The sequence below is a fragment of the Megalobrama amblycephala genome, linkage group LG3, assembly GCF_018812025.1.
Source record: "Megalobrama amblycephala isolate DHTTF-2021 linkage group LG3, ASM1881202v1, whole genome shotgun sequence".
NCBI lineage: Eukaryota > Metazoa > Chordata > Actinopteri > Cypriniformes > Xenocyprididae > Megalobrama > Megalobrama amblycephala.
Window position 1 is genome coordinate 17,296,721 of NC_063046.1, and position 12,096 is coordinate 17,308,816.

Below are 12,096 nucleotides of genomic sequence, written 5' to 3' on the forward strand. Positions count from 1 at the left end.
GACAAAAGTTCTAATTTCGTACAGTATAAACAGCTCGTGCAAAACATTTTAAATAATAAATGTTGCAAATATTATTTGTGTTATCTCACATTATATTTTGTAATGTGATTTTTCAAAATAGTATAATAGTTTAACAATAACAAACAACCCTAACAATTGCCTTATCTATATCAATAGACATGTGAGATTAAAGCATTAAAGCCCCCCCACCAATCCGACCGGCCCACCTGGAATATCATTTGGCCCACCTTTCATCTTATATCTGGAGCCGGGCCTGATCATGACGCAAGAGTAGCTGCATGGTAATTGTTGTTTTCAGTGTCCCAAAGGCCGCTCATCCCGATTGCACCTATTCAAACCACGTCCAGTTTTATCTGGGCCACTGGAAGCTGTTTATTGCCTTAGCTTTGAGAAACAATCTTTCATGTTGCCTGAGAACACCATCTACAAGAGATGACAATTAAGCATCTCATATTTTTGAGCTAATGTAGTATTGATTTCATTTTTTATTGTTATTTAATGTCTTTCAGCAACATTAAGGCATTAGCTAATGCGTTCTCATTTGCATTATGATCTAACATTAACTAACAGCAACTTAAATGTACATCCAACAGCATCAGGAAGATTATGTGTGTTTCATGGAAACGGCGTAAATCTCTCTTATGTAATGTCATATAAAGAACCTCATCGTACAGTGAGACAGTGTTGCATCATTTGAGCGAAATTACCCCTTAAAACAAGGCCAGAAAGAAATGTCTTTGTGTAAATGGCATACCGAGTCATCAAGGACAGTGCTAGTGAATTCGTAAACATTTACATGGAGGCTAATTACTAATGATTGATGATGCCATATTAGAAAGGACAATTCTTAGCAACAAGGCTAAAGAATAAGGCTTCGATTCGCACTTGTTCTATGCGCAGCTTTGTTAGTTTACGTGATTTAAAATAAATTAAAACTATAGCATCCTTTTAAGAAGAATTCCTCACACAATGAAAGCTACAATCGCTCTTTCTCTCTCTCTCTCGGGTGGGGTTTGTGGTGATTTAGCCCAGCGCTGCAGTGGAGCGCCCCCTGCTGTTCTCTACGTCTGCTCTTCAGGCTTCTGTTCTCTTCAGTCTCCGGGATGCGGGGTCGCTGCGGTTCCCATTCTCTATACCTCTGAAAACACAGGACTTCTATATATGAACATCACAGCACCAAAGGTTATGCAGGTAGGCTGGTTTTCTTTATGGTATCTTTTCGCCTCATCTGAATGTTTACTGTAGCGTGTGGATGCGGAATGAAGTGATGCGCTCGTGAAGGATACGGTAGGATTTCATCCTCTCGGTGCAACATCAAACCCGCTGCCACAATCACGTACATGATGATAGTCGTTCTTTTAATGACCTCCTTCTCAGCCCTCTTTCAAAAATTAAAATCGTTGTTACATTAAAGATGGAAATGGACAGTTCGCGAACTGAAGGGCCGTCAGTTTGTTTCCTTTTTATTTTATTTTGTATCCAACTCGTTTTTATTTGAGAGCTTCTGACTTCACTTTCTCATTAAGGACCACAATTAACACGGCTGAAAATGTTATAACGAAAGAGTGGCAAGTCCTTTAAAAAGTTGTTGTTAAATATGTAGCACTGTAATAAGACTATTAGTCAGTTAAGTTTTAGGCTATATTAGCTTCAAATCTATCTATGGGTAGTTTTTTTTAATGTTTAAGCAGTTTACAATTTACTATAATTCATATTTTTTAAAAATAATATATTTTAAATATATTTTTAAGTAATATTAAATTACTGATGAATATTTAATGGTAAAAAGGGGTCAAAAGTAGTGAAAAGCTTAGAAGAAAAGGGTCACCCAAGGTTTAATTTTCTTTATACAGCCCGTATGTAAATCTTGATGTTCATGGAAATGTCAGCTAATATGGTTAATTGAGAGATATCATTGTCAGTCAGATTTTGTTTTGTTTACCATTAGAAGCGGAGCTGCTTGCTCAGTAGTCAGTGAAGTGTTATTAAAAATCTGTTTGTACAGGGAATTTTGCAATCTATCCTGGTCTAAATCTTCCTTTAGCAACTGACACATAAAATCATGATTAGAGGGTGCGCTTCTAATTGTCTAAAAATAAACATAATGATGTCCTGTCCTTCACTTCTGGCTGATTTGCAGAGCTTATCATGATCATGGTAAATCAAGCATCAAATTCAAGCCTCAAGCTGGAAATCAAGCATGTTGCTGCTGCTGCTGCTGCTGCTGTAAAAGATGCGCTCCTTTTTGTCCAGAGAACAATAGCTGGTCCACTCCCCTGAACAAATCAATGAAATCATTAGGATTCAAAAATAACGTGCATATTCGAAAATATGTTTATATGATCCTTTCGCACTTCTTCATAATCGAGAAAAAAGCAACATGCTTGTACGATATATGAAGATGAATGATTATGCTGCTCATCTTTGTGCGTATAGTTCAAAGTGGCTGAAATGTCTTTTGGGACTCTGAAATGAACCATAATATAGAGGGATAGAGAGACAGTTTAGGAGTGGTAGGGAAGAGAGGGAGTGTGAGGGAGGGAGTTTGAGTGCTTATGAAGGTGCATAATTCCTGAGTGTGATCCCAGTTGGTGGTTCCGTCTCCACAACAGTCTCCTGCCGCTCTCTTGTCCAGGCAACCTGCTCTTTTACACACACACACACACACACACACACACACACACACACACACACACACACACACACACACACACAGACTCGCTGCCCCGCCCCTCCTTTCAGATCCCTTATAGTTACGGTTCTATGCTGAAGGACAAACACTGTTTGCAGGAACATGCTGAGTTGATATTTATGCATGAGTACGGCATTTATAAATTGATCCCTTGCTGGAACTGGATAGACAGATGGAAAGAAAACCCCAGGTGAGGGTTGAGTGATTTTAGCAAAATAATTTTTTGGTCTGTTCTAACAACAGCTTTGATAATCAAGTCAAGTCACCTTTATTACAATACAGATAATAAATAAATCCTGTAATAAACAGGAAAATAACAATCAATATATGAGAAAAATTCAAATTCTGTTGTAAAGCAGCTGTTCAGAAGACAATAGTGTTACTATTCAGCTCAAGCCAGTTCAGTGTAAAGTTCATAATTTATTAAATGAGTTCAATAAGGTTATAAACAGCTATAGTTCAATTTTGATTTAGTTTTGATGTTGCAAAATTTGTCAATTATAAAACAAAGTTGATTCAACTATAAAGCAGCTTTGCAGAAAACAGTGGTGTCATCATCCAGCTCAATTCAGTTCAAGTTTTGTTCTCATTCGATAGTGTCAGTGCAGTCAAATCGATAATAATACAGATCTGAATATTAAGTGTCTTTTCATGTGAATCACATGAAACTTTCATGAAATTTAGTGGGATGTACTGAATGTTTTGCTACAATTATCTTCTGGTTGCATAGGGATAGAAATTGTTTTGAATGAAAAGAAATACAGTTGTGCAGTAGTGGTGAGATGGCGGGGGTGTGGGCAGGCCCTTTTTTCTGGTGTTACTAATGTGGGTGTAAGCAGTTTTAGCCCAAAGCTGCTGTCTGGTTTAGCACTCGCTCTGATACATGTGATCCCATTGCCTTTTTTGAGTGTGTGTGATAACCTCTGGCAATGTGCCCAGGAAGATGAGGACAAGGGTCAGAGAGGCAAATCCCAGAAAGGATATTTACATGTATTCCTATTTATAAACACTACCATTCCAAATTTTCCAAAGATTTTTTTTTTTTTTTTTTGAAAGAAATTTCTTATGCTCCCTAAGGCTGCAGTTATTTGATTTATTCCTGTGATGGAAAAGCTGAATTTTCAGACAGCATTACTCCAGTCTTCAGTGTCACATGATCCTTCAGAAATCATTGTAATAGGCTGAAACTTTTCTTATTATTATCACAGTTCAAAACGGTTGTGCTGCTTAATAGTTTTGTGGATACCAATATACTTTTTTTTTTTCTCGAGTATTTTTTTAATAGAATGTTTGAAAGAAGAGCATTTATTTGAAATAGATTATTTTTGTAACAATTGAAGTCCTTTACTGTCACTTTTGATCAATTTAAAGGTGCCCTCGAATGAAAAATTGAATTTATCTTGGCATAGTTAAATGACAAGAGTTCAGTACATGGAAATGACATACAGTGAGTCTCAAACTCCATTGTTTCCTTCTTCTTATATAAATCTCATTTATTTAAAAGACCTCAGAAGAACAGGCAAATCTCAACATAACACCGACTGTTACGTAACAGTCGGGGTGTACGCCCCCAATATTTGCATATGCCAGCCAACATATGCCACCAAACATTATGAAAGGCATTACACAAGGGCAGCCAGTATTAACGTCTGGAGCAGCACAGCCGAATCATCAGACTAGGTAAGCAAGCAAGAACAATAGCGAGCAATGGCAGATGGAGCAATAATAACTGTCTGTATAATTCATAAACACAACTTCATTCTTTATAAATCTCTCCAACAGTGTAGCATTAGCCATTAGCCACGGAACACAGCCTCAAATTCATTCAGAATCAAATATAAACAATATAACAGTATACAATACTCACATAATCCGACGCATGCATGATGAACACTTTGTAAAGATCCATTTGAGGGCTATATTAGCTGTGTAAACTTTGTTTAGGCACTGTTTAAGGCAAGCGCGAGCTCCGTGGGCGGGGAGCGTCAGCATTTAAAGGGGCCGCACAGCATAAATCGGCTCATATTTAATGATGCCCCAAAATAGGCAGTTAAAAAAATTTAAAAAAAATCTATGGGGTATTTTGAGCCGAAACTTCACAGACACATTCAGGGGACACCTTAGACTTATATTACATCTTGTAAAAAAACGTTCGATGGCACCTTTAATGCATCCTTTAAATGTTAAATGAATTAATTACCTAAAAAATCTTACTGACCTCAAACATTTGAATGTTACTATATAATAGAAAGTAAAAAAAAAATGATTAAAATATTTATGTATATTTGACTGCCCACCAATAAAAATGTGTGTTTTTTCTTTAAAACATGCTTTCTAGGACTTACAGAAATAATATTCTTGCCAGTGCTGTAGTGCCCTTAGCGTAGTGCACAAATTTGGAGCATGCTGATATCCCTAGAGTAGCATACATTTAAGGATGGGTAATGAGAGTGTGCCGATGGCTTTGACTTCAGAATGATGTGAAATACCATGCAGAAGAACATGATTTCAAGTAAAGCTTCACCCACACAGTTACACTGGTGTTAATGATCTTAGTTATCTGGCCAGGATATGTGTATTGTTAGATGAATTTGTATTTGTTAGTAATTAAGTTCACAGGTCAGAGGCGGTTTTCATTGGAGTTTGTCTTAAGGTTTTGGGAGATATTGAGTTGTTCGGACTCTGAATAAACATGAAAGTGAATTGCGATAAATGACATTTAGAAAAAAAAATCTGTATTTGTAAGAGTGATTTTGAAGTGCCTTTCACCCTCTGTGGTAATAAAATGTTTTACTTCTTTTTTTCTTTTTCTTTTCTTTTTTTTTAAATATGCTTGAGCATGAATATGTTCACACTAAAGAAAGGTTTTGATTGTTTGGGTTTTTTTCCATCAGAAATGACATCTCTTATCAGCTTTTACATCGCACAGTGCAGTGAGATGAAACAGAGGTGCTTTATTGGACACAAGCCCTATAATGATTTGCTTATGTGTCTTTTGATCAAGCTGTGGAATGATTAATATTGATGTTTATAGCGAAGCTCGGTGACTCTGACTGAAACGTCTGCTCCTTTGATGTTGCCTTGATGTTTACTTTGGAAATAAGCAGAGCATAGTGACTTGTCAGATATTTTAAAGACACGTTTAAGCCTCTGTTATGCACAGTAAATGAAAGCAACCTATTTAGTTTCCTATCAGCCCAGTATAAACTGAGAAGGCTTTTGTGTTTGTGTCTTTTGCCTTCTTTATCATCTTTCCTCCTTGTACATAAATGGACATTTGCATTCTTTTTGGGAAGAGATTGCATTTCTTTTATCTGTTCAGTGCTTTCATCCTCTTGTTTATCTTATACGAAGGGAATATTGTGCACTCATGTGCGAGGTAAGAAAGGTCTGCAGCAATTTTTTCACTCATTGGCTGAAGTTTATCTGACTCAAGATTATGAAACAATGTTGCTCTTGATCTTTTCGTTCATTACTGAGTCCGTGCGTTCTTTGAAAAGCTAATTATTTTATGCCTCGGGGTATGTGTATCCTGCCCCCATATCTGATGTAATATCTGTCATATTGCTCTAAGTAAGTTGTAAGTCAGGCACTGACTTTAATAGTAGGTTTCTAGACTGTTTGAAAAGTTTATTTTTTAAAATCTATTTATTTATTTGTTTGTTTTTGGTGACTCACTAGTTGGTTGAATTTTGACATTCTTCTCATACCTGCTTAGTCTTCCTATCGGTATAGCAAGGTCATTCCTGTTAAGATTTAGTCAAGTTACTTTATAGTACAGGGTTTTTCAAAATTTTCAGGCCAAGGACTCCTAAGTGGATACAGAGGTGGGACTCTGCTACAAACTGTCTTAAAGTTGTCATGGTAAGAAAGTTCACCCTAGTATCTATTTTCTAAATGCATCTTAATGATCTTATTGTGAACAATTAATTTATTAAGGTTGATTCAACTTATTTACTATGGTTGGGCACAGCTTAATTTAATAGTGTCAGCCCAACTAATTTGCAATGTTTTGGACCAACTCATTTACTTAAGTTGATCCAATCTATGCAATTTAAGTTAGCTTAACAAAAGTGCTTAATGCTGAAAGAAAGCCATTTAATCACGCGGAAATCCTTTCCATGATTTAATTACATTAATTCAAAGAATAGCTTTTGAGTGTTAATAAATTAAAACCTTTTTACCATACACTCAAAAAATGACACTTTAAACTAACTCAAGTCAATTATGGACAGTGTTTCCACACAACCAACTTAGTTTTTTATTAACATTAAAGGTTTATTTTTTACTCTATGCAAAATCCTTGAGTTGTAACAAAACAACTGACTAAGGAAGAATCTATGTAAAATAGTTATGTCCAACTTACTCAATTCAATACATGATTGAGACAAGTAAAATCCAATATAATCAACCATGTTAAATGAACTAGAATCAATTGTGTTCATTTAAAATAAAATAAATAAAAAGCAATAAATAAATAATAAATTGTTTTCATATACATTGATTTTTACAATTAATTCTTCTTTTTTAATTTTGTGATTTACATAACTTTTGTGATGTTCTGTGTTAGAAATCTAGATGTGATACTGGATTCATCCTAAATTGCCTTAACCAAAAACATTGTAAAGCCTAAATTGATCATAAGTCCATTGGTGGCAATGGTTTTACAATCAACATAGGCTTACAATGCTTTTGGGAAATGCAACCCAGAGCACTACCACAGTGATTACTTTCTTATTAAAGTAATTTGAAAGTTTGTTAGCAGGTCCTCAACCCAAGCACAAGTGCAACAATTCACCACAATGGTAACTCTAAAACTATTAAAACAGAAACTTTTAAATACCAACATAATAGCTGAGTAAACATTAAAAAGTCTTTCAATTTTCTCATCTTCAAAAACTGCTTAAAATAACACTTTATTTCAAAATTTACACTCCTCGTTCAGCCCCTTTGCAAGGCATGATGGGAAGTGAAAATCCTGTCAATTTAACATGAAGCAATTGAATTTGAACCAGAAACCTAATACAATGGTGTTGAATCAAAATAAGTTGTTTAAATAAAGTGAACAGCATCAAAAAAATATTTTTTTTCAGTTCTTTCTCTGCAAGCATGTAAAAAAAACGAGCCGCCCAGATTTCGCTACCTATGTGACATAGGAAGGGGATCTTATTATAATAATACCACCCCTTAATCTGTATGTTTCCACCCATGGCGCCGCCATTTTGTTTTCGCAAGTGACAACGGTGTATCAGTAACACTGGTCCTGGAGTGCAGCTGTCCTGCGCAGTTTAGCTACAACCCTGATCAAACACACTTGAATGTCTTCAGGATTACTAAAGCTACGTGAAGCTACACCTTGAGTTGTGTCAGAGCAAAACTCTGCAGGACAGCAGCACTCAAGAAAGACCGTCCCTGAGCTTGTGATATGTCTCAGCTATGTAAACATTATCACTGATCTGTTAATGGCTATAATAGTAAACATATGGGTTTCCATAAACTCCTGGCATCTGAGCCACTAAGGACGCAGCTGTATAATTTTATTTATGAAGGGAATGTGTCCAAATAAATTCATATACCAGTATGTGCAAGTCATTTTACACCAGACTGCTTTGCACACGAGGGTTAGTAAAACACAGGATTTGCACAGAAGTTGATTCACAAAGATGGATCGATACCAACTGTTCATGTTCCAATTTCATATATATTTCGTGATGTTTGCAAATTATCTTCCTGAATTGTGTTTCGTTAGCACCTCGCTAATGTACTGTTAAATGTGGCTAAAGTTACCATTGTTTCTTACTGTATTAGCGGAGATCAGAGCCATGTCGTTATTTTTATTTTTAACCCGAAAACGCTTGCAGTCTGTATAATTCATAAACACATCTTCATTCTTATTGAGTCTCTCCAACAGTGTGTAGCTTTAGCCACGTTAGCCGTGCATTACGCTATCAAACTCATTCAGAATCGAAAGTTAGCAAACATCCACAAAATACATGCCGTACCTATGTGATCTGATATAGTGCATCACGAACAGTTTGTAATGATCCATTTTGAGAGTTATATTTGCTGTGTGAGCTTCTCCTGTATTGTTTATGCCTCAGTGTATTGGAATCGTGAGCTTGGGGGCAGGGAGCACAAGCTCATTTGCATTTAAAGGTACACTTACCAAATCAGCGCATTTTTTCTCCCACCCAAAAATAGGAAGTTAAATGGTATAATAAAAAATCCATGGGATATTTTGAGCTGAAACTTCACAGACACATTCTGGGGACACCTGAGACTTATATTACATCTTGTAAGAAGGAGCATAATATGTTACCTTTAAAGGCTCCTGACAGTGTTTTCCCGATATCTTTTCTCAAAACAGCTTTACAGAACAAGCAGAACCAGGGGTCTGGGATAGCAGTACCCCTCTTGCAAGCATGTATTTATTTAAATATCTATATGGAAATTCTTAACTAGCTACATTAAATTTCTGATAATATTCTGATAATATTGTTTTTGTTTTTTGGTAGTATTGATTGGCCCCCTCTTGAGTATAATTTGCCACAACCACTTTCAGTCACCGGTATCTCTTCAGGAAAGAGATATGAGGGTGAAAATGTCTTTTGGAATGTTTTTCATGTATTGAAAATGCAGCCCCCTGATTTTAGTCTCAGAATGACTCATGTACCACAACCAGAAGAGCTCCATCTGCCTTCCTACTGCCTTTTGTGTATCTGTCAATACTTGATAAACTGAAATATGACTAAATAAATAATGCTTTATGAGACAAGTTAAGAAATGAGATTATGGCATGTTAGTGTTTTTTGTGTAGTTGTGAGTGTACAGTGGGTACGGAAAGTATTCAGACCCCCTTCAATTTTTCACTCTTTGTTATATTGCAGCCATTTGCTAAAGTTCATTTTTTTCCCTCATTAATGTACACACAGCACCCCATATTGACAGAAAAACACAGAATTGTTGACATTTTTGCAGATTTATTAAAAAAGAAAAACTGAAATATCACATGGTCCTAAGTATTCAGACCCTTTGCTGTGACACTCATATATTTAACTCAGGTGCTGTCCATTTCTTCTGATCATCCTTGAGATGGTTCTAGACCTTCATTTGAGTCTAGCTGTGTTTGATTATAGTGATTGGACTTGATTAGGAAAGCCACACACCTGTCTATATAAGACCTTACAGCTCACAGTGCATGTCAGAGCAAATGAGAATCATGAGGTCAAAGGAACTGCCTGAAGAGCTCAGAGACAGAATTGTGGCAAGGCACAGATCTGGCCAAGGTTACAAAAAAATTTCTGCTGCACTTAAGGTTCCTAAGAGCACAGTGGCCTCCATAATCCTTAAATGGAAGACGTTTGGGACGACCAGAACCCTTCCTAGAGCTGGCCGTCCGGCCAAACTGAGCTATCGGGGGAGAAGAGCCTTGGTGAGAGAGGTAAAGAAGAACCCAAAGATAACTGTGGCTGAGCTCCAGAGATGCAGTCGGGAGATGCGAGAAAGTTGTAGAAAGCCAACCATCACTGCAGCCCTCCACCAGTCGGGGCTTTATGGCAGAGTGTCCCGACGGAAGCCTCTCCTCAGTGCAAGACACATGAAAGCCCACATGGAGTTTTCTAAAAAAGATGGTGAGAAATAAGATTCTCTGGTCTGATGAGACAAAGATAGAACTTTTTGGCCTTAATTCTAAGCGGTATGTGTGAAGAAAACCAGGCACTGCTCATCACCTGTCCAATACAGTCCCAACAGTGAAGCATGGTGGTGGCAGCATCATGCTGTGGGGGTGTTTTTCAGCTGCAGGGACAGGACGACTGGTTGCAATCGAGGGAAAGATGAATGCGGCCAAGTACAGGGATATCCTGGACGAAAACCTTCTCCAGAGCGCTCAGGACCTCAGACTGGGCCAAAGGTTTACCTTCCAACAAGACAATGACCCTAAGCACACAGCTAAAATAACGAAGGAGTGGCTTCACAACAACTCCATGACTGTTCTTGAATGGCCCAGCCAGAGCCCTGACTTAAACCCAATTGAGCATCTCTGGAGAGACCTAAAAATGAAATGGCTGTCCACCAACGTTTACCATCCAACCTGACAGAACTGGAGAGGATCCCCAAATCCAGGAGTGAAAAACTTGTTGCATCTTTCCCAAAAAGACTCATGGCTGTATTAGATCAAAAGGGTGCTTCTACTAAATACTGAGCAAAGGGTCTGAATACTTAGGACCATGTGATATTTCAGTTTTTCTTTTTTAATAAATCTGCAAAAATGTCAACAATTCTGTGTTTTTCTGTCAATATGGGGTGCTGTGTGTACATTAATGAGGAAAAAACATGAACTTAAATGATTTTAGCAAATGGCTGCAATATAACAAAGAGTGAAAAATTTAAGGGGATCTGAATACTTTCTGTACCCACTGTATTTTGCTGTTCTGCTTTACTGATGGAGGAAAGGCTGCACTGACCTGTTCTCTGTTGAGAGATGATGGTCTGTTGATATTTGTGATGGGTCATTTGGGCTTGTGCTATAGCTGCCGGTGTTTACTGCAGTCTGAAGGTCATGAAGGCTCATCTCTACTGGGACAACTGCACCTTAAATCTCTGCACTGTCTGTTTTCAGCTATTCATATACCAAGGGCTGACTCATCGACAGAGTAAATGCATGTAGCTGTAGTCAGATCGAAGATTTATATTTATGTAAGCCTAACTTCCCACCTACATTTAGAGTAGCACCGATGGATCGTCCTTGGAGTCATTTCCAGTTTAAAGAGTGACAAAGTCTTGCCTGTACAACACATGTAACGCATCCCGACCAAGTATAGCTCTGTGAAAGGGTGATACATCTTTTTGCTTTAGCTGCTGCACAGTTAGCCTCACGCCATTTCAGATCCATGTACATTAGCATTTAAATGAGCTAACTTGATTTTACCCAGTTCAGGCTCCATTGTCTCCATTTGAATGAGTCCACACTCAGCGGACTGAATGGAATGAGATCAGACGATCCATTTACTCTTGCTCTCAGTCTTTAATAACATGGAGGATTCACTAACTAATGGGACCACAGGTGAAGAGAAAACAAATCTCCCTGTCCCAGTGTCTGTTTTTTATCCACAACTATCTAGAAAGATCACCATCAGGACCCATTATCATTCCTATAATGTGGATTGATGTACCAAGATCAGTGTTGGAATGAAGATTGTATTTAGCACATGAACACCACCACAGAGTTATTACCAGCGGCAAACTCTAGATTTAGTTTGAGCTCAAACCAGGTTGTACAGTTTTTTTAGTTTATATTTTAGTGTATATTTAGTTTTATTTCAGTTTGTCTTGTCAATTAAAGGATTAGTTCACTTTTAAATAAACTTTTCCTGATAATTTAC

The 12,096-nt window shown here is 37.3% G+C and overlaps 1 protein-coding gene across 5 annotated transcripts in view; it reads left to right on the top strand.

Annotated features, from left to right (window-relative positions):
• Positions 1 to 1,055: 1,055 nt before the first annotated feature.
• The window catches only part of apba2b (amyloid beta (A4) precursor protein-binding, family A, member 2b), a 98,215-nt gene continuing 87,174 nt past the window's right edge, over positions 1,056 to 12,096 (top strand). For 3 of the 5 annotated variants that reach the window (XM_048184343.1, XM_048184342.1, XM_048184345.1), the window contains exon 1: positions 1,056 to 1,212. The gene's annotated coding sequence lies outside the window, so the exon portion shown is untranslated. The remainder of the gene's footprint in view (positions 1,213 to 12,096) is intronic. The other 2 variants (XM_048184346.1, XM_048184347.1) reach the window with 2 other exon arrangements.